This window comes from Hyaena hyaena, unplaced genomic scaffold, assembly GCF_003009895.1.
Source record: "Hyaena hyaena isolate Hyena2069 unplaced genomic scaffold, ASM300989v1 scaffold_2, whole genome shotgun sequence".
In the NCBI taxonomy this organism is placed as follows: domain Eukaryota; kingdom Metazoa; phylum Chordata; class Mammalia; order Carnivora; family Hyaenidae; genus Hyaena; species Hyaena hyaena.
The window spans coordinates 8,088,627-8,111,484 of record NW_024080634.1 but is presented as its reverse complement, the minus strand read 5'-3'; the positions used below and the strand labels follow the sequence as shown (position 1 = coordinate 8,111,484).

At 46.5% G+C, this 22,858-nt stretch overlaps 1 long non-coding RNA gene across 1 annotated transcript; it reads left to right on the top strand.

Moving 5' to 3' along the window:
• The first annotated feature begins 18,334 nt into the window (after window positions 1-18,334).
• LOC120229231 lies at window positions 18,335-21,346 on the top strand. The gene is made up of 3 exons (XR_005527696.1): window positions 18,335-18,455; window positions 20,166-20,232; window positions 21,178-21,346. It is a non-coding gene; the product is annotated as an uncharacterized LOC120229231 (long non-coding RNA).
• The last annotated feature ends 1,512 nt before the right edge of the window (window positions 21,347-22,858 follow it).

Here is a 22,858-nt window from a genome sequence, read left to right as displayed (position 1 = left end):
TTGCTGGCTTGAAGGTGGAGGAGGGACCCATGGGATGGAGGCCACCTCTAGAATCTGGGGAAGGCAAGGAAACAGGTTGTCTCTCCAGCTTCCAGAAGGATCCAGCCCCCGCTGACAACTGATTAGGGCCTTGTTTAGATTTTAGATTTCTGAACCTCAGAAATATAAGCTAATACATTTTTGTTGTTTTAAGCCACTATGCGTGCAGTGGGGAACTGATACACTTGGCAAGGAGATAGGAGCGCACCCCTTCTGGTGGGAACTGGCCAAGACCACCGAGGTAGGCTGCACTCCTGAAGTTTCCTTTGTAGCATGAGCACAGGGGAGCAAGGTGTATTTAGTGGGCTGTCATGGGAAGAGACTGGAGAGTCTCAGAAGAGATTTCCAGGCTAGGCTGGAAGGAGCCAGAAGGAGTATGCTGGCTCCTCCATCCGTGTTATTGAGAGCCTTGAATGTGTACTGAAGAGTGTGGGGAAAGGTGGGGAAGGGAGAGCCCAAAATTAGCACTCAGGTGCACTGGGCTGACTTTTCTATTCTGATCTTTGGTCTTCTATTAGATGTCTTTTCTCGAAGCTTCAGTGTATTCAAAAGAACAATGGTGGTTTGGAGCGATGCCCTTGGTCTCTCATGCCTCCTGAATGGTAATTCCAGTGGTTTCGATGGCTGAGTTTCAACACATAAGTCACATTTTCTTCCAGTGGCATGGCTTCGTGGCCAGTTTGGCTCACGGTGCCCTTGTATCCTGCACTGTTTTTCGCCTGACTCCAAATACAGTCTTTATGGCTGAAAGAGATAGTGTTGAGGGTCTTCTGTGTGTATACATTTGTGGATCAGGCGGAAGCCTCTGTTCTCACACCCAGCATTACCAGACCTGGGCGTACTTGCCTGGTGAGGCTGTGGGTTCCTCGGCAACCACCTGCTGTAGACTGCTTGGAAATTTTGGAATGTCTCTTGCTATTGGGAATCCCCAGTACCTTTCAGCTGAAAAATGGTCTCAGGCAGAGATGTTTCCACACCCTTGTGTGTGGACCCGCTCTTCTATGCCTTTTGCTTCTCACTGGAGGTTTTATTTGCTGCTGTTTTTCAATCATGTATCAGTTGTGGTGATTATGTGTCATTAATTTGTTAAAGTTTCATATTTGCTCTCCTTTATAATCATAACACTGCAATAAAAGCCAATAATTTGTAGGTGACGGCAGATGGTGAGTATATCAATGGGTGCCAGAGAAAGAAACAAAATCATGGATTGCATCATAATATTTTTGTCTTCCTTTATTTTTCTCCTGCAAAGTCGTGTGTGTGTGTGTGTGTGTGTGTGTGTGTGTGTGTGTGTTTGTCTTGAGGACACGAGCCTCCATGGTGCCAACTCTCCATGACAACTGTTGAAAACACACTAAGTTGTTTTCTTAAAAAAAGGAGAGAAAAAACCCCCAATAATAATAATATTACTGGAAGCACGGGCAGATATCAGCCAAAGCAATTAAAACGCTTCTGAATAGCAGAGCAGTCATTTCTGCAGTTGCAATTCCGATCATGTTGGAAACTGTCATCGTCTGAGTCCTTTGATGAGAAATCTCTCCGGGTCCCTTGAAAACCTCTGGTAGGAGTGTCTTGGGAAAACAAGTGAAGTTTCTGGTTTCCTTTGGGGAGGGGGAAGGTGACATATTTTTTCCTTTTCCTGAGCAGCCCGTGATTTTGCCGGGTTCCCGGGGGTGGACGTTCAGACTCGCTGGTGGCAACGTGATAAATGGCCACATGGTTCTGCAAATAACGTAAAACCCTGGGGAAACTCTCCTGGGTCGGCTGGAAGATGGCTGGAAGACGGCCCCCTCCCAGGGAAGTGGATATGGGAGATGAGTGGGATCCCTACCAGGGTCCATAAATATTTCTTGCCAATCTCCAAAAGGGCAAACCAAAATGGCCATTGACCATCTCTTAATGGAAGTATTGTCTGACCAATCTCAAAGCCCGTGGGGTGGCTGACCTCTCTTTCTAAGACCTGCCCGCCATGAACGTGGAGCTGTCCCACATCTAGGACCTCAGAAAACTGGCAAACAGCTGCCATTTTGTCAAGGGAGCATCCAAGTGCAAGTTTCCCCTGGGGCTCTTGTTCTGAGAAATCACTAAAGTTCTGTAAGAATCTGAGAAGCATAGCGCTTGCAAGTGGGGGGAATGACATCTGAAGGGCTTTTCAGATCCTGGCCACTGTCACTGGATTCGTGGCCAACCTGCTCGTGAAGCCTCTGGCCACAAAGATATAGTCAATTTCAGGGCCTGCGTCCCCCACTCCACAGACTTGGGTATCTGAAGATGGAAGGGGAAGAAGGAATTTGTCCCTTTCTCCCCTGACCTTTCATGGGCTGATCTCTTCCTTGAGGGGTGGGTCCCTGGTGTCATTTCCAGAGCATCAAGCTCCACAAAATAATCACATGTTCTGGTTCATGCATCAGATTTCTGAGACTCTCAAAGTCCTTCAGAGAGATCCTCTAATTCTGTGGAGTCTTTGCCCTGGAATTTTATTGTGGGCAACAAGTTGATGAGGACTGAGCAAGCCCTTAAGCCATATTTACATAGACGTTAAGAACCTTTGGGCTTGCTCCCCAATCTGACACTCTACCTGCAAGGTCTTCTCTGTGAAGCATTTCCCCTTCTCGGGCAGCCTCCTCCTAACAGAGGCCAGGGCTGAGGAGGTCTTCTCCAACAGGCTGGAAACCCCTACAGCCATTGCTAACCCTCTAGTTTCAAGGAGTTCTGGAGCTGCAGAGAATGTCTCCATTCCTGAAGGTGGCAGACGGAGGGAGGAAAAGTGGCTTCTTGCTGGTGAGTTTATAGCAGCGATCAGCAAACTTTCCCTGTAAGAGCCAAATCGCAGGTATTTAAAGATTTGCAAGTCACCTGGACAATTACTCAACTCTGCGATTATAACACAAAAGCCATACAGACAATACTTCGATGAATGGCCACAGCTGTGCCCCAAGAAAACTATTTGCATAGACAGGCAGATTTGCTCAGTTGGTTGCTTTGTCCACTTCTGCCGTCAAAAACTGAAAGGCAGGGCACTAATTCATTTCTCACTATCTCAGCTTGATGACTCTAAAATCATAGTTAAATCACACTCTGAGAAGAACAGAATCGATGGAGGAATGTAGAAGGTGCTGGTAGGTCATGGAGGAGGGGCACCTAATCCACCCCCAATGGGGGCTCCCACTGGGTGAAAAGACTTGGAAGGAGGGAGGATCTGAGAGATCTGTGAAGATACATCCTTCACAGGTGTAGTGGTACATGAGATGGGTTTTGAGGAAAAGATAGGAGCTTCAGGACGTCAAGTCAGAAGGGGATTCAGGGAAAACCAATGGCACGTGAAAAGGCACTGAGACTTGGCAGAGCTGAAATGTGTGGGTCCTGTATGCACTCTGGGGTGTCACCACCTAAATCAAGGGGGCCAACTTCAGCGGCAGAAAAGGCCAGAAAGACAGGCCAGGACAAAGCCATGAATGGTCTTCTGCCTCATGCAAAGGCATCTGGGTGCTACAGAGCACTGAGGAGTTTTAAGCAGGTAGCAGACATCATCAGAATTCACAAGATGGTGAGAAGAGGCATCGAAGGTGGGGTTGGATCCTTGGTGACATGTGGATGGTAAGGTTTGGCCTTGGCCTGAGGATCCTTGGATGTGTTCTGAGTCCTCTGTGAGTTTGGTCCAAAGCCTGGGCTCCTAATTCCTGAGCACCCCCCAAGTTCAGCCACTTGTGTCTTGAGACCTTGGGTCAGCTAGCAGATTCCATACCCTGTGTGTGTGTGTGTGTGTGTGTGTGTGTGTGTGTGTCTCAGATTATTCACCAGGTACCTCACCCAAAGACGGAAAGACATTTTATGGTTCGACGGTCATTTTTATGTGTCAGCCGAGCCTGGCTCTGGCACACAGTTATTTAATTAAACACTAATCTAGGTGTGGCTGTGGAGGTATTTTGGAGATGTGATGTTGATTAAACATCCACAGCCAGCTGACTTTCAGTAAAGGAGATTATCCTCCATAATCTGGCTGGGCCTCACCAATCAGTGAAAAGGCAGTCGAGCATATCTGAGCCTTTCCCGAGTGAGAAAACATTTCACCTGTGGACAGATGTGCCAAGTCTGCCCGAGAGTTTCCAGCCTGCCCGACAGACTTCAGAGTTGTCCAGCCAGAAGTCACATCATACAACCAGCTCCTGGACACCAACCAATCTCTGTCTCTCCACACGCATATTTGCATGCGCGCGTGCATACACACACACCACACACATACACACACACACACAACTGGTTTTGTTTTCTGCAAGGATCCTGATGCATTTGGTAAGGGCAAAACTGAGGTGTAACTGGGATGATCAGTTTTATTAATAAAGCGAGTTTAATGGTACGTTTTCCTTTGTGAAGGTAGAAAACAATAATCTGTCTGGAATGCAAAAGGTGGAGACATTTTTGATTCTTCTGCCTTCCTCTTTGGGCTACTTACAAGACATTGAGGCTTCTGTTAACCCAAACCCTTTGAAAGTGTGTTGATGGCTCCCTCCTCCCTCCCCAGGTTGTCTAGACGGGCCTCGGAGGAGATGTTCAGTCATGACTACCAGGCATGAATCACGACACTTGAAGGCATTGTGGGCGCTTGCCTAATATCAGCTCCGCAGGTGAGATTCCTCTGGTCATGTGTCCCCCAGCATGGCTTTGTGGGGAAGTCCAGAACTGCATTTAGGCATTATTCACCCTCACCAATGAGCAAGTCATCTGTGGAGACAGGAGAGCCAGCCTGGGGAAGTGACTTCACGGGCTCAGGAGAAAGTTAGGAGTCATGTTGAGTCTGACTCTTAAAGTAAGTTAGCAGGTTGGCTTTCAGAAGTGCCAGGCAGGGGGAGGGCACAGGCTCCTGTGCGGAGCCTTCTCACAGCCAGTGGCTGGGCTGGGCAGCCTCTGTTCCCTTCATAGAGGCAGTCCGACAGGCATCTCAGTGCTCATGGAGTTCTCATGTGGTTTGGCTGATGGCCTGCACACCAGAAGGGGATTTCTGGGAAACGGCTGGTACTGGACAGGGGGAATGAATACTGCAGAGGTCAGAGAGCCCAAAGAATACCACGGGCCTGGCTCAGAGGGCCCGGACAGTCAGGAGGGGCCTTCTCGTGTTCGCCATCTTGGAAAAGTACCTGTGTTAAAATGGAGAAAATATCAGAGACACGGGGTCAAGGAGCTTCTTCGAAGAAGAGACATTTGTGAGTTTCAGTGGCTGTTTCAGGATTTAGAGCTTCAAACTGGCAGCAGAACAGGAAGATAGATCAGATCATTGAACCCTTGCCAGGAAGTTGGATCTGGCTTGGGACAGGTCAACTTTGGGAAGCCAGGATGTGCTACCAGAAGCTAGGCTCGGTGGTTTCACCTCTGCAGCCCCCACCTAGTGCTTCAGGTCAAGGGTTGAAGGAACATGTGAATTCATCTGAGAGCAAAGAAGAGGATGAGCACCTTCTAGAAAGATCATCCATGAGCCACCGAGGATTAAAGGAATCCACACTTTGTTCCTGTTGCTGAACTTCTGACTGGGGTTCCTTTCTCGGCTGATGAAAACATTCTAAAATTGACATTGGGGCCGGTTGCACTACTCTGTGAGTATACGGAAAGCCATTGAATCATACACACGAAGTGAGTGAATTATATGGCATACAAATTATATCTCAATAAAGCTGTTAAAAAGCACATAATACAAGTTAAGTTTGAAGTTCAGATAAATAACGGCCACATTTTTTGGATAAGTATGTCTTTTGCAATATTTAGGACACATTAAAAAAATCAATTATTGTTTATCTGCAATTGGGATTTAACTGGGTGCCCCGGACCCCATCTCTCAGGACACTTCAATCATGTGAGAATAACTTTGACGGTCACTGTAGCTGGTGTTTGCTAATTTTTGGCCCCCTCGGCTACATAGAATCAGACACCAATCGGCTCGGGGCTCCCAATCCCTCTGCCAAACAATGTGTCATCTGTCCCGCCAGCCAGGGAAGGTGATCCCGGAAGCTGTCAGAGCGGCTGACGTGAACGAGCAGGACACACAAATTATGTGGGAAACAACCCGATTCCTCTCTGCGTGCCGCCCTGTGGTGCAAGCCCTTCCTTCTCGCCACCTTGTTTGAAATCAGCGCAGGCCCCATGGCTGTTCTGGCTGCTTTGTCACATCATCAGACATTCTCTGGGCTCCTAGCTCCCTTAGAGTCACAGCTTACCGTGTGCTCAACACCGCCTTCGCTCAAAGCCCCCAGACTTGGGAAAGGACTAGGGAGGTGGCTGCTTCTGTCTTTACTCCACTTCTCCTTCCTAACCCCTCCCCTCCACTGTGCCTCCAACCTCGCCAGGGGGGCTGGGGCCAGGGTGGAGGAAGGAATAAGGGACAGGACAGACCTATCTCTCTGGTCCCCACATGGAGCTGGAGGGTATTTACACAGACTCTTTCTCATGTTCTGCACAAGTTCGTGAACATTTTTGGACTCTACCTCATAACAGAGCAGCCTGCTTTATTTTGAAATGCACATATTGATTGATCACCAATTGAACACTTGACCTTCTGGTCCCCTCTTCTACATTTCTACCCCTGCCCTCAGATCTTCAAGTGAAATCTCTGCCCCAGGAACACATACACTCAGCTCACACTCACCCCTCGCTCACACTCAGGGGTGGGGGTGGGGATCACCCAGTCAGAGAAGCCCTGGGCTCTGGCCTGGGACCCATAGTCTCTCTAGGGTTGTCCTTGTGTCCTGGTGAACCAGGCTTGCGTGGAGGTCTCCCCGTTTGGAGGTTGTCTGATTTTGGATCCAGGAAATTCTAGGTCACTTTCTCTACTTGGGACTAAGGCAGGTCCCCCAAATATTGTCTGACAAAAAAGACAAGCAGTGGCTTCTCTGAAGCATTCAAGTGGTGGATGGGTATTGCGTCATCTGCACTTGCTCAGAAAGAGATGACTTAGATCCTTTTCCCTGCCAAGGCCCCGTGACATTCTCCAGAGGTTTGTTCTGGAACTTTTCCTGGAAGAGTCACATGCTCAGATGAGAACAGGCGGCTGGAGAAAAGGCATGACATCAGCATTGCTATTAATGAGACCTGGGGGTGACATGTCCAGGCATCAGCAACATCAGAGAAGTGCATGTGTATCCGAGGATGCTCTTGAGGGCTGGGACCGGGGAGAAGATGCCAAGGAGTGGATTCCCATCCACCACTGTCCACGGCAGCATCGTGGATGGGTTCCCGTCCACCACTGTCCATGGCAGCATCATTCATGGTTGTCAAGAGGTGGAAGCAAACCAAGTGGCGTGGATGGATGAAGGGATAAGCAAAATGTGGTCAGTCCATACAATGGAATATTATTCAGTCTTCCAAAGGAAGGAAATCCAGACATCTGCTATAGCAGGGATGAACCTTGAAAACATGGTGCTGAGTGAAACGAGCCAGTCACAACAAGGAAGATTCTGGTTCCATTTATGTGAGGTCCCTAGAGGAGTCGAATTCATAGAGATGAGATGAGATGAGCAACCAGGGGCTGGTGGGGTGGGGAGACTGGGGGGTTAGTGTTTCATGGGGACAGAGTTTCCATTTGGGAGGATGAAAAGTGTCTGGAGACGGATGGTGGGGACAGTTGTGCAGCAGTTGTTAATGTGCTTCATGCCACTGACCTAGACAATTAAAGGTGGTGAAAATGATCAATTATGTGTTATGAATATCTTGCTGCAATTTTAAAAAATGGTAAAGAATGAAAAGCCACTGTGAGGAAGGAGCAAGCTCCCTGCCCCCATGAGACTTGAGATCATCTTTCCAAAGCCCTGGGCACCATGACACGGGTTTCTGAGCCTGGGTGCTCGGCCCTCCCCGCTCAGCCCGGGAGCAGGAGCAAATCCCTCTGGTCCAAGGTCAAGACGTTTATCTGCGGGCGTGAGTTCTCTCCTGGCCACAGACACTTGCTCGGGGCCGGAGCCAGGTGCGGGCACTGACGCAAGCCTGTTTACTCACCGCTCCTCATCCAAGTCCTGTGCCTGTCCTGCGTCAGCTCTGTTGCTTCCAAGTCGGCAGCTGGAAAGTGCTGGAAACTGAAACTGGACCCTCGTCCGTCTATTCTAAGGCCCACGGTCTTCACTGCTCTTCTTTATTACCATTCAGGTTTTCAAAACCCAGCTCAGATTCCCCCTTCTCTGACAGCATCTCGTACTTCCTGAGCTGGGAGCTCCTTCCTTTTGCGTGTCTTCACGGCACCTTGTGCTTCTGAAGGACAAAGCCTGTTGTTGTGTTTCATGTACTCATTTGCCCACCTGCCTCCCCCATTAGACCAAGAGGCCGGCAAAGGCAGTCAGTGTCGTGTACATCTTTGCGTGTAAATTAGTACCTGGAATGTGACTGAGGATCCGAGCTGCCTCCTGGCTTCTCCACCCCGTCCACAGCCACCAGAGCTGCCTCTCCATGACTCCCTGGAGCCTCAGACATGAAAGCATGATGTACCGTATATTTCAAAGTCCCTCCCGCGGCGAGGACCCCTCTGAACGTGATGCTCTGAGAAAAATGACTTCTGTTCTGTTAAGGGATCAAAATATTAAAGGAAGATTATGTCTTTCACAGCTGGGAACAAATCTTATTTTTTTCTGGTGCCTGTCATTCATTGATTTGTGGCTCACTATTCTCTGGGGGAGTATCTTAATTCTACAGTGTTCTGTGGGAGGAACAGATTTGTTTGGCACGGTTGGCATGGAGGGGTTAGGCGGGCCCCTATTGATTACTGAGCCCAAAGAAACATGCCTCTGTGCCCAGCAAAGCGAAATTCCAAGTTGTTCTCTGTTCTTCCAAATGTGTCTGTGCTGATACTATTTTATTGATCATGTTAAAATGGAGACTTGTTGCTCAATAAAAATGACCTTATAAGAAGAGTCATCAGGGAGCCTGGGTGCCTGCAAACCAGGGCAGGAGCTCTCATCAGACATTGGCCATGCATGCTGGTACCCTGACATGGACTTCTTCCCAGCCTCCAAAATGGTGAGAAGATACATTTCTGTGGTTTAAGCCACTCAGCCTGTGGTAGCTTGTTTTAGCAGCCCGAGCAGACTGATACCGATTAATAGTTTTGGATCAGATGAAATTAGGGTGAATTCTGGGTCTCCCACTTGGTGATTGAATAACTCAGACAAGTTATTTAATCTTTCTGAGCTTGATAAGTAACAAAGGATTAATACACCGTGCTGGTAGTTTTATTGTTAGGGGAAGGACAACATTTGGCACTGGATGGGTGCTCAGCAGGGTCTGATTTGCTTGTAGAAGGAGCCCTATAATGGGCTTCTTTCCTAAAAGCCAGACTTGTCCAGACCTGTCATTTTTGTGAAACAATGAGTTGTTTCACACAACGAATTACTCACTCAGAGGATATGTGTGTCTTTGGAATTGACAGGGCAAAAGAGAGCCTTTTCCAAATTCAATACGTATTTCTGGATCAGTTCGGTGTTGGCACCAAATCCTCTTGGGAAGAAACCGGTTCACAACACTGTTCATGGAGGTATGCAGGTGGTTAGTGGTCCAATCTCTCCAGCGAGGCTCTGAGGAACCAAAAGCTTGCAAATAGAACCCACCCCTTCTCTTGGACCTAGTCAAGAGAAATGCAACTTTGCTCCGAGGGAAAATGCTTATAAAAGATCCCGAGTGTTTACTTAAATGAGTGGCTTCATTCCAGGCACACACAACCAATATTTAACTACTCATTCTAAGGTGAATACAGAGGCATTGAGTACATTGAGACACTCACATTGCACCAATATTTAGTTGCTGTAACTTCTGTGTGGATTGAAGGAGGGGGGCGTGGAGACGTCTTTGCCAAAGTTGATCTTAAATGACAAGTCTTAAAGTTGCTTCTGCAAATATCTTAACAGCTGTCACTCAACACCCATCAAATCCTTGGATTTAGAGTCTCTGTTGAACTTGAAATTTTGTATGCATGGTGGAGTCACTGCTTTCTAGGAGTCCAAGCACTGTACCATATTCTGGGGTCCTAATCATCACCTTACAAAGGATGAACGTGTTGAAGGAATCCAGAATTTCCTTTATGATTGGAATCCACAAGGGCAAAAATGTGAAACTGGAAAATGTGTTACCCTTTTAAACCATTATTTCAGAATAAATAATACTGATAATTGATCCATCACAATGTTTGGACGGCCCATGATGAACCTACTTTCAATTAAAAATAAGCTTTGTTCCTTTTCTTCCCGGGGAGGGGGACTCTGTGCCCTTGATTACACTCCTCCTCAGTCATGGAACCTTTCTCTCAGCACTTACCTCTTCCACCTTCCTGAAAGGCCCCATCAATTGATGCAGGTGTCTTGAACCATTTGCCTTGAGTGTTCCAAATGTCCTGTGTCGTCTCCAGAGGCTTTTCCGACTGCTGTTCCAGGGTGATCAACTTCATGAGCAATTAAACCAGGCGTGGAGAAGGTGGTCAGTAGGACAACGTCCCAAGGGATAAAAAATGTTTATCAGCCACCTGCGCGAATTGCCCACCCGCCCGTTCTGTGAGAAGCCCTCAGCGAGCTGTTCTTTCAGAATCTCTTGGGCAGAGTGCAGAAAATCTGCCTAAGGCTGGGATCCCAGCATTGGTTCTGAGCCGATGAGACACCTCAGGGGGCACCCAGCCTTCTGTGGCAGGTGACAAGCAGCTGCATTCAAGAGTCTACATTGGAAGGCATGCTCGGGAGAGGGATTTCTTGAAATTGTAGATTCCTCTGATTATACAGAGATTTTATTTTATTATTATTTTTTTAAATATTTTTATTTATTTCTAGGAGAGAGAGAGAGAGAGAGAGAGAGAGAGAGACAGTGTGAGCAGGGGAGGGTCAGAGAGAGAGGGAGTCACAGACTGAAACAGGCTCCAGGCTCCGAGCTGGCAGTCAGCACAGAGCCCAACGCGGGGCTCGAACCCACGAACCGCGAGATCATGACCCAAGAGAAAGTCGGACGCTTAACCGACTAAGCCACCCAGGCGCCCCTGATTATACAGAGATTTTAAAAAGTAATTATGTCATATGTTTGCACATATAGGAGGATTGGGAGGAACTTAACGGAGGACCGTGGGGGAGAAGAAGGGGGAAAATGGTGGGGGAGAGGGAGAGAGGCAAACCATGAGAGACTCTTGAATGCTGAGAACACACTGAGGACTCAGGGGGGGGGGGGGGGGGGGGGAGATGGGCATGGAGGAGGGCGCTTGTGGCGATGAGCGCTGGGTGTTATATGGAAACCAACTTGACAATAAACTATTTGTAAAAAAAAAAAAAGTAATTATGTAAACAATGAGCAGCAGAATTCCTCTCAAGGAAGAAATCATCACGATGCTTGGAAAACGCCTTGAAGGTGTGGGGTAGGAGAAGACCCCCAGGAAGGGATGTAGTATGGGGAGAGAGGTCAGAAAACGTTCAGGATGGTGTCTGGTGGGTTGGGGCGGGCGGAGAGGGGCAGAGAGGACTGTTAAGGAAGAGAGAGCGTCATCGGCAGCTGGGGATTGTTTTCAAGCCTTCAGTGTGAACCCCTCCTCCATATTCCTCTGACCCTAATCTTCTGTCAGGCCAGTCACCTAATAGATGCTCTGTGTGAGTCTGTTTTGTGAAAGCATGTGCACACCTGTTCACGTGTACGTACGTCTCCAAATGCATATATACCTGTTCGCGCACACGTATCTTCATGCATGCATGAATATTCATATGTGCTTGTGTCTGTGTGTGCAATGTTCACTGTGCTAGGCTCTTTGTGTGTGCGTGTGTGTTTTCACACGCACGTGTGCAGCCAGGCACATGGGTTCCTGTACACACATGTGTTTCTGTGTAAGACAGGGTCCCATCAGGACCCATCACCATGCGGGACAGAGACAGCCCCTGCAGACCACCTGTGTTTATGGAGAGCGTAGCCTCAGGAACTCTCAGAATTAGTGGCAAAGGCCTCATGGGCAATGGCAATGGCAGCCTCCATAGAATTGGGGGACTCAAGCTCACTTCATCTAGGTCTAGGGGGTGGGTAGAACCGCACTTAACACCTGGGTTACAAATGTATCTACTTTTCTGCTTTATTGAAGTAGAGGTGACAAGTAAAATCATAACATATATTTAAAGTGTACAATGTGATGGTCTGATGTATGTTCACATTGTGAGAGATTCCCACCACTGAGTTACTTACCACCTCACATATTTACCTTTTTGTGTGTGTGAGGAAACTTCACTTCTACTCTCTTCGCAAATCTCAATTACACAAGACAACGTTAGCAGCCATAATCTGTTATGCATTAGATCTTCAGACTTTATTTATCTTTAAAATTTTTTTAATGTTTATTTATTTTTCAGAGAGACAGAGACAGAGTGCAAGAGGGGGAGGGGCAGAGAGAGAGGGAGACACAGAATCTGAAGCAGCTCCAGGCTCTGACCTGTCAGCACAGAGCCCGACGCGGGGCTCGAACCCATGAACAGTGAGATCATGACCTGAGCCGAAGTCAGATGCCTGACTTACTGACCCCCCCAGGGGCCCCGAGACCTTACTTATCTTATAACTGAAAGTTTGTGCCCTCCTGGCAACCTCCCCGTCTTCCCTAATCCTCAGCCCTGGCAACAGCATTCTACTCTCCGTTTCTATGAATTTGACTTATTTTTTTTCTGATCCCACATTGGGCTACAACTGTAACAAGGAGAATTTCTCATCATGGCTGTGCATTTGCCCCACTGGGGTGTAAAGAAGTCCCCCTGTCACCATTACTCTCCAGCAGAGGGCTGGGCTCTAAAGCCACACAGGCTATTAGCTGTTTCTGGAAGCGGAGGCTGGCAGGTTGGCTGAGGGCACTGGTGTGCAGGCTGTCGTGTGTCACTCCACGTTCCACAGCAGAAGCCGGCCCAGTGAGTTCTCAGCAGCCGTGTCTCAACACTTCCTGGATTGTTTCCATTGATGCTCTGGGGAGAACTTACACAGCAAGCAGGATCCTGGGATCAACTGTGCACAGTGCTCACTGCAGCTCCTGGCAGATGGTAGAGCATGCATGGAGGTGCCTGGGTGGCACAGTCGGTTGAGCATTTGACCCTTGACTTTGGCTCAGGTCATGATCCCAGGGTCGTGGGATGGAGACCAGAGTCTGGCTCTGCACTGACAGCGTGGAGCCTGGAGCCTGCTTCAGATTCTGTGTCTGCCTCTATCCTTGCCCCTCCCCCACTCACACTTTCCCCCACTCACACTTTGTTTCTCGCTGTCTCTCAAAAAGAAATAAACACGAAAAAAAAAAGAGAGAGAGAGAGAAAAAAACAAAGATAAAACCAAAAAGGTCCTCCCCTCCCCATGAACTAAGTTAGAAGAGGAGGGATTTAGAGGAGGCATTGGGATGCGGAAAGATATGTCCATAACTAAAGCTGATGGAGAATATGCTGGAAATACCTACAAACCAGTAAGAGGGAGGGGGAATTCTAATGGGGAAAAGGGTGAAGGGTATAAGCAGGTGAATTCCAGGTGAGAAGACCCCATACTCAAGCTTAGGAGGCCCTCATTAGGAACAGGAGAAATACAAGCAAGAGAATAAGATATCACTTTAAGTCTATCAGGCAATTTGGGAAGCTTTCTAATACTAAGTGTTGGCGCGTAAGTGAATAGAGGAACCCTCAGGCTTCTCTTGCAGGTGTAGACAGGTAGGATACTCTGGAGAGCAAAATGTACACTTAATTTAAGTCGATACAGTCACACTCAGTGATAAACACCCAGGACAGGAGCCCCAAGCAGTAGTACTTCTGGGCAAAGTTCTCAAATGTGTTGTCACCAGAACCATAGCGGGTTGTGGGTGAGGCTGTAAGGTTGTGGGTGGTCATGTTAAGCTGGACACACCTGGTCGCCCACTGCTGGGGCCCATGGGTGGGTAATGTGGAGGGAAGTCTTCGCGGAGCACTGGCAGAGGTGAAGAACCAGATGTGCTGGGTGGTCCTTGCTGGGACATGACTATTCTATTGACGTCTTTCCCTTCTTCTCTTTCGACATAGATCCTACGTCTCTTCTTATTTGCCTGTTCTTCACTGGTAGGCAATTCACCCCAGATGACTCGCCCTTTTATGTTGGAGAGTTTTCCTCCATTTGACTTAGTTGCTTTATTTATTAACAATCAGTGGAAAGGTCTCCCTGTCCTCCTTGGTCCTTCCCTCCATTCTTCATTCACACGCGGAATGCCCACTGCATGTGGGGACCCTGCTGTGTGCCAGGAATGTGACAGGGAACCAAGCCTGCAGGCTGGCTGACCTTCCGGGTCTTCAAGTTCATGAACTGATAATCTACATATCTTTATTTGTCATAAAGGCCAGCAGTTCTCAACCTTTTTGATTTCTTTACACTCTTAGAAGTTATCAAAGACCTTGAAGAGCTTTCGTTCTTGTGGATTAGGCTAAGCAGACCACTTTTATGGTATTAGAAAGTAAAACTGAGAACTTTTGAAAGTATTTATTCACATAGGAGCACATGTACCCCAATGTTCATAGCAGCACTCTCAACATTAGCCAAAACATGGAAAGAGCCTAAGTGTCCATCAACAGACGAATGGATCAAGAAGATGTGGTTTATCTATACCATGGAATACTACATGGCAATGAGAAATAATGAAATCTGGCCACGTGTAGCAACATGGATGGACCTTGAGGGTGTTATGCTGAGCGAAATAAGTCAGGCAGAGAAGGACAAATATCACATGTTTGCACGTATAGGAGGATTAGGAGTAACTTAACTGAGGACCATGGGGGAGAAGAAGGGGGGAAATGGTGGGGGAAAGGGAGAGAGGCAAACCATGAGAGACTCTTGAATGCTGACAAAAACTGAGGACTGATGGATGTGAGGGGGAGGGGGGATGGCCATGGAGGAGGGCACTTGTGGGGATGAGCACTGGGTGTTATGTGGAAACTAATTTGACAATAAACTATTTGTAAAAAAAAAAAAAAATTAAAAAAAAGAAAGTATTTATTCATTAACTGATAAAAAAGTAATAAAGCCATTACATGTTGGCATAAATAATATCCTTTATTTAAAAAAACCGCAATGTTTTCCCAAACAAAAATAGTCTAATAGAAAGAGCAGCATTACTTTGCATTTTTTCAAGTCCTTTTGAGCTGTCTTAATGGAGGACACCAGGATTCTCATACCAGCCTCTGAATTTAACACATCGTAATAACGCGTGTTACAAAGCTTCTGGAAAACCCCACTCTACACCAAAAGAGCAAGAATGAAAAAGACAAATAACATCTTAGGGTTGTTACAAAAATGGCTTTGACTTCAGGGAGTCCCTGAAGGACCCCGGGCTAGGACCACGGACATTGACCTTTTCTTAAGGTGTGTGTGCAGCGTGCCTTGACTCCAGACACCTCACATCTAGTGCGGCGTGGAGATCCAGGGTTGAAGTCTGGCTGAGATCATCACATATTAACCTAGGAACTGGGGGTGGGGAAAAGCTGAGATGCTGCAGCTAGTAAACTTTCTTTTCGGTGTTTATTCGCATCTTTGGAGTGTTTCATTTGTGCTCCTTTTTTTGACTGCAGGAAGTGGATATGGGTGGCTCATTGATTTGTTTCTCACTATTATTTACTGAGTACTTCCTGCTGGATGGGATAGTCATTTTGCTGAGCTCTTTCTGTAGCTAAAATCCATTTATCCTTTGTGTCTTCTAGCATAACAAAGGGCTTGAGTCAAAAGACTCAAGTGTTAATGGAAATTTAAAGGTGCTGGGCCCTTTAATCGTCTGATAGCTTTGAGCCTGTTTGCATCTGTGGGACTCTTCGATTCTTTTGTATATTGGGAACAAGGGGGTTAAAACAGAAGGCAAAATCTGGGAAAATTTTCTGGAAGATCTTAGGTGGAGAAGGAAAAATCTTTAGCTCCGAATTTCTGATGGCAAAAATGAATGCTACCTGTTGGAAATGCACTTTTCACGACTGCAACACTGAGCCATGATGGCCAGTGATGGACTTAGGCACTGTGCTCAGTGCGAGCAAACAGGTCATATTTGGAAAATAGATTTGAGTAATTTAGTAATAGCCAGATAATGGCAACAACATAATTGTCCCCTAAGAGAAAACTGGTTGTATATTATGGGACATCCATACAAGAAAATGCAACAAGGGGTGTGCTTTCTAGGTATGGAAGGTGACAGCTCTGAGAATGAATGTCCACTTAAAAAAAGAGAGGGTGCCTGGGTGGCTCAGGTGGTTGAGCATCTGACTCTTGATTTCAGCTCAGGTCATGATCCGGGGGTTGTGGGATCAAGCCTTGCATAGGGTTTTGCACTGAACATGGAGCCTGCTTGGGTCTCTCTCTCTCCCCATCCCCCACTTGTGCTGTCTCTCTCTCTCTCTCTCTCTCTCTCCCTCCCTTTCTCTCTCAAATAAAAAATAACTTCAAAAAAAAAGAAAGAAAGAAAGAAAGAAAGGGCAGATAGGATTATAGCATGCTACCCTTTGTGTGAAGGGAGGAGTATTTATTTGCTTGTGTTTGCATAATAGACTTTGAAGAATATATAAAATTATCTACTGAGAGTGAGAACCTCTGGGCAGGAGGAAGAATTCTCCTATTCTGCCTTCTTATACCCTCTGATATCCTGCAATGCTGCATTACCTGTTCAAACGTTAACTATGTCTAAAAAGAATAAAATAAATAAAAGAAAACCCAGGTCAAAAGCAGCCCAGATCTTTTTCACTGAAGCCCCTTGGTTTTCTAGACAAGGACTGGCCACTTGTAAACTGAGGCAGTCTGGGGTGGAGGTGCATAATCTTAAGACACATGACTTGCTGACTTGTAACTGAGATGCTAACAGAATGGTTTGGCCCTGGTCACCACGCACCACTCTCTGGGGCAGCTCAGTCACCTTGTATGAATCTGCATTGTCGCTGCTCACTGGCCTCATTATTGGGAAGGGAACGCACAGAAAGGCTGGATTGAGCAGCGTTCTTCAAAAGGGGCTCAGGTACTGGTAAGCTTCCTTTGAGAAGGTGCCTGAGGGTGCAGATTGTCAGCTTGGACTCCAGGACACCTCTCCCTGAACCCCTGGGCAGGAAGGAGGTGGCTTTCAATTGACAAATCTCTTCAAAGAAGGAGGTGGTGGGGTTTGTGATACAGGCGTGGGGTGGGTCTGGGCTCTGGAGACATCTCAAACGAAGGAGGAAAGAAAAGGGTTGAGTCCTGACAAAAAACATCATTTTGAGACTGTTTTAAAAAGCACATGATTCTCCTACTATTGCATAGGGGACCTAGGTCAAAGTTGTAGTTTAATTGATGTGTAGTTGTGATTTAATTGTAGGGGGGGCGCCTGGGTGGCTCAGTAGGTTAAGCATCTGACTTCGGCTCTGGCCATGGTCTCACGGTCCATGAGTTTGAGCCCCGCATCGGGCTTGTGCTGACAGCCCAGAGCCTGGAGCCTGCTTCGGATTCTGTGTCTCCCTCCTCTCACTCTGTGTCTCAAAAATAAATAGATGTTAAATTTTCTTTTTAATTAATGAGGAAACAAAGGATTAAAACTTTCCCTTGTGTACTTTCCTTTGCTCAAAAATCCTGGCTGCGCACTGGTGGCCGACTGATGCCTGCAAAAGGCAAAGTAAAACACGGGGATAAGTCCAAGGCAACCCAGCCCACGCCGGTTTCCGGGGTCCCACCCGTGGGGTGTCCCGCCTGTGGACCTGCATGCGCAGAGGCCACTGGGCATCGCTTCATGCCCTTGCCATCTTGAATTTCTTAGTGTTCAAATGAGGAGATCCATGTTTTCACTTTGCGGTGTGCATACAAACGATGTGGACATCCTGCCCTTAACTGAACTCCATTATAGTTCCTTTTTATGTTTTTTATTTTTTATTTAAAGCGTTTTTTTAAGGGTTTGTTTTTGAGAGAAAGAGAGAGACAGAGCATGAGCTGGGGAGGGGCAGAGAGAGAGGGAGACACAGAATCCGAAGCAGGCTTCAGACTTTGAGCTGTCAGCACAGAGCCCGATGCAGGGCTCGAACCCATGAACCATAAGATGGTGACCTGAGCCGAAGTCAGACACTTAACCGACTGAGCCACCCAGGCACCCCTATAGTTTCTTTTTAAAAAAGTTTTTTTTTAAATTTATGTATTTTGAGATGAGGAGGGAGGAGCAGAGAGAGAGAGAGAGAAAGGGGGAGAGGGAATCCCCAGCAGGCTCCATGCTGTGAGTACAGATTTTTAAAAAAATTATTATTAAGTAAATTTATCAGATTGAACTTAACTTTCAAACAGAAGACTGCTATTCTTGAATTTTATTTCATTTTACAGATCGGTTTTCTATAAAGGCAATCTGTCTCCTGAAGAGTCATTTCCCACAATAACCCCTCACAATTGGCTCATAATCTTTCCTGGAATGAGATGTTTGTTAGCATAGGAGGGACCGAGAAGCCAGAGAAACAAAGCTCCCACCTAAGGTAAATGAAACTTGGCACCCGCGAATTATTTTACTATATGCACTGAGTGTTTAAACAGCGTTAGTCACCATGGGTGGATGTATGTCTAAGTTTGTATTGAAGTAGAACCTTTAGTGTGATCTATAGATCTACCAGGGTAATATCTTCCTGCTTTTCCTGGAACATGTGAAGAGTTTTAGTTTCAAAGAACACGTTGGGCAAACATACTCTTTTGCCCGAAAGTTGTATGTGGTTTGGAAATGGGTGCTGTGTTCTGTTGAAAGATGATCTCTCACTTTACCTGAGGCTGTATTAAGAAGCAAGCATTTGGGGAGCCTGAGTGGCTCAGTCGGTTAAGCATCTGACTTCGGCTCAGGTCTGATCTGTTTGTGAGTTCGAGCCCCGTGTCAGGCTCTGTGTTGACAGCTCAGAGCCTGGAGCCTGCTTTGGATTCTGTCTCCCTCTCTCTCTGCCCCCTTCCTGCTCACACTCTGTCTCTCTCTCTCTCAAACATGAATAAACATTAAAAAAAATTAAAAAAAAAAAGCAAGCATTCACATAAGCAGGAATATGCCAAAAGACGTGGCCCAAGGGTCTTCCCTGTGTTTTAGACTCTGACCTTTACCAGGAAGCATCGGGAAAAACCGCACAGGGTTGGTTGTGAGCTCCATCGTTTGAGAAAGGCTGAAGCATCCCAATGAACTTTTTTCTTTTAAAATTTAACTTAAAAGAATTCTACTAAATATTTTCCCTTGACCTATCTGTGCATGTTTGGAGATGAATAATCTTTAATCTGTGCCAGAAATCACAGCCGGACCACTTCTATCTACATTTTCAAAGTATCTGTTTTCAGTGTACAGTCATGCCTCTTACGGGATCCAAATCCAGGAGATGGTGTTGACATATTTAGCCCATTAATTTTAACATGTTCAACAATATCATATGAAGCCTGTAAAATTGAGAGTGGGTTTTATACACATGACACCATTTTTTGTAGCAGTTTTAGTTTTACGGAAAAATTGGGTGGAAAGTACAGAGAATCCCATGGACCGTGCCTGCCTGCCCTCCCCGCTTCCAGATTCCTGGTTGTAAACAGCCTATATTAGAGCGGCACATTTGCTGTAAGGGATGAACCAATATTTATCTTTATTATTCAGTCAAGTCTCTCGTTTACATTAGCGTTTACTTTTCCCGTTGTACATTCCAGGTTTTGACACACATGTAATGACATCACTATGGTATCATACAGAATAGTTTTCACTGCCCTAAATATCTTCTGGGCTCTGTCTCTGCAACCTCCATACCCCAAATACCCCTGGCAGCCACTGATCTTTTTTACCGCCTCTATAAGTTTTGTCTTTTCCAGAATGTCATGAGATTGGAATCATACAGTGTGTAAGCTTCCCTTAGTGGTATGCATTTAAGTTTCCTCTATGTCTTCTTGTGGCTTGATAGTTCTGTTTTTTTCATTAAAATTCTTTTTAATGTGTATTTATTTTTGAGAGGGAGACAGAGCGTGATCAGGAGAGGGGCAGAGAGAGAGGGAGACACAGAATACAAAGCAGGCTCCAGGCTCCGAGCTGTCAGCACAGAGCCCGACGCAGGGCTCTAAACCACAAACCTTGAGATCATGACTTGGGCTGAAGTCAGATGCTCAACTGACTGACCTACCCAGGCGCTCCACTCTCACCCCGCTTTTTAAATTGCTGAATAACTTTCTATCGTACGCAGGTGCCAGAGTTTATTGACCCATTCATCTTTTGGAGGACATCTTGGTTGCTTCCAAGTTTGGGCAATTGTAAGTAAAGCAGCTGTATTCATCTGTGTGCAGGTTTGTGTGTGGATAAATGTTTCCAACTCACCTGGGTGTGTATATTAATTTATAAATTACAGCTGTAGGAAAGAGAAAAAGCTGGTTTTAAAACATGGTTCCTGGATCGCACGTGAACTATGCTGCGTGTTAGGAACGTAAGTTGAAAGAGAATTCAGTGCCTGTGGAATCTCCTGGTCTAAGCATTAAGGAGAGGAGAGGCCGAGGTGATTACATAGACCCCAAAGTGCCCTTTGCTCCCCTCACCCCATCCCTGTGAGTCATGAGAGGTCATGGTCAAGATCATACACTAGGTTTTTGTATGAACTCCTCCAGTCTAAAGGCACCCCATGGGCCGCTCCCTGTTAGGACCGCCTACTGACTGGGGCTGGTCAAAGTTGTAAGAGATGACATTTCTAAGGAGGCATGCCAGGAGTTAATCAGATGCTGTACTTCTGGTTTGTCAACAGCCACCATCACTATGGTACCTGGGTTTTGAGCTCGATTTTGGATCTGTATTTGATGGTACCCATCTTCTACCTGGCTGTGTGGGCTGTCCTATATTCTGAAAACAACTTCACGTCCTGTTCACCTTTGATGTTGTTTTTGGCAAAATACTGTAAAGACCCTGTACATCTCCATCCGCACTCGGGGACATACGGCGCTCGTGCCTTTTTCTCCTGTTAGTTTCTGTAAGCACAGACCACGCTCTTTCCTTGCTACTCTGACCATCAATTGTTTCCATCCAGGCTCAGGGCTGTGTAATATTTAGTTATGTCTATTAAAACTTCAGCATCACGTTGCTTACAAGCTTGCATTCTCTGGATTGGAATATACTCTTTATGAAATAATATTTTTAAGAGGTTGCCTGATAGAGGTTTTATTCTCAGTGATTTTTCTGTGGTTGCAGAAGTATCTGTTTCTTCCATCCAGGTGCAGGTGGAATGAATGAGGACGTTACTGCTCAGCCTCTGCAGTAAATAATTGAACTGTTTTCAAGTGCTCGGTGGAAACAATGATCTGGAAAGGGAGGCTTTCTCTATGCTGACAATACACTGATAAATGAGGGGAGACTCTTCCTTATAGGAGGTGCTGACTGATAAATGCATTGTAAGTACTGTGTTTGCAATCATTGCAGTAAATGCTGCTTTAAGCCAGAACATTATCCAGTGTGTGTGTGTGTGTGTGTGTGTGTGTGTGTGTGAGTGAGAGTGAAAGAGAGAGACAGAGACAGAGAGACAGAGATAAAGACAGAGACTGAGACACAGAGAGAAGATAGTTATATGATCACAAAGCATCTCTCTGCATATCACATAAATTACTCATTATTTGCAAGGGAGGAAATAGAGACAGTACTGTGCACACACCAGACCATGCTTTTACTGGAGGACTAGAGTCAACATCACAAGTGTGGACAGGTGACACGGGGTGCTCCAGATGGGTCACCGTGTGAAGGACAGCACCCTCCTTATGATGTATCTAGCTGACACGAACCAAGAGGAAACATCAGACAAAACCAAGGAGAGGGACTTCCTATAAAATAACTGGTGGGCATTGTATAAATATCGGGAAAGACAAGACATGTTAAGAGCTGTTGAAGGAAGCTGAAGGAGCCTGAGGAGACAGGACAGCTAAGTGCAATCTGGATCCTGTAGGAAGGGGAAGGTGCCACAGAGAACAACGTTGGAGTAATTGATGGAAGTGGAGTCTGGACTATAGGTCAGATCAAAGTATTATATCAAAGCTACATTTTCTGAATTCGATAGCTTTCCTGTGTCCTTGTAAGGGGACATCCAGGTGCCTAGGAAATTATTACTGTAGTATTGGGGCATAAAGGGCCATGATGTATATATAGCACCTACTCTCAAGTGTTTGTGGGTGTATACATGTACACAAAGTGTGTGTACAAGCAAAGAAAAGGCAGAGCATTGTAGGAGGGTGTGGGGCCATTGAGGACAAGAAGGGATGGGCAAGTGGTGATAGTTAATGGGGGTGGGGGGTGGATTCATTTCCTAGGGCGGCTGTAACAACGGGACACAGACTGGGAGGCTTGTAACAACAGTGACTGATTCTCTCACAGTCTGGAGGTGAGAAGCCCCAAGTCAAGGTGTCAACAGGCCCTCTGAGGGCTCCAGGGAAGGACCCTTCCTGCCTTTTCCAGCTTCTGGTGCCTCCATGGGTTCCTTGGCTTGTGACTGTGTCCCTCCACCTTTGCCTCTGTCTTTAGGTGACTTTCTTCCCCTCTGTGTCTCTCTGTGCATCATATTTCCCTTTCCTCTTCTTTTTTAAATTAAAAATGGTTTCATGTTTATTTATTTATTATATATATATAGAGAGAGACAGAGGCAGAGACAGAGACAGAGAGTGAGTAAGGGAGGGGCAGAGAGAGAGAGAGAGAGAGAGAGAGAGAGAGAGAATCCCAAGCAGGCTCTGGCTGTTGGTGCAGATGCAGGGCTTGAACTCATGAACCGAGAGATTATGACCTGAGCCGAAATCAAGAGCCAGTCACTTAACTGACTGAGCCCCCCACGTGCCCCCCACCTTTCCTCTTCTTATACAGACACCAGTCATCGGCTTTAGGGTCCACCCTAAGCCCAGGATGATGTCAGCTCAA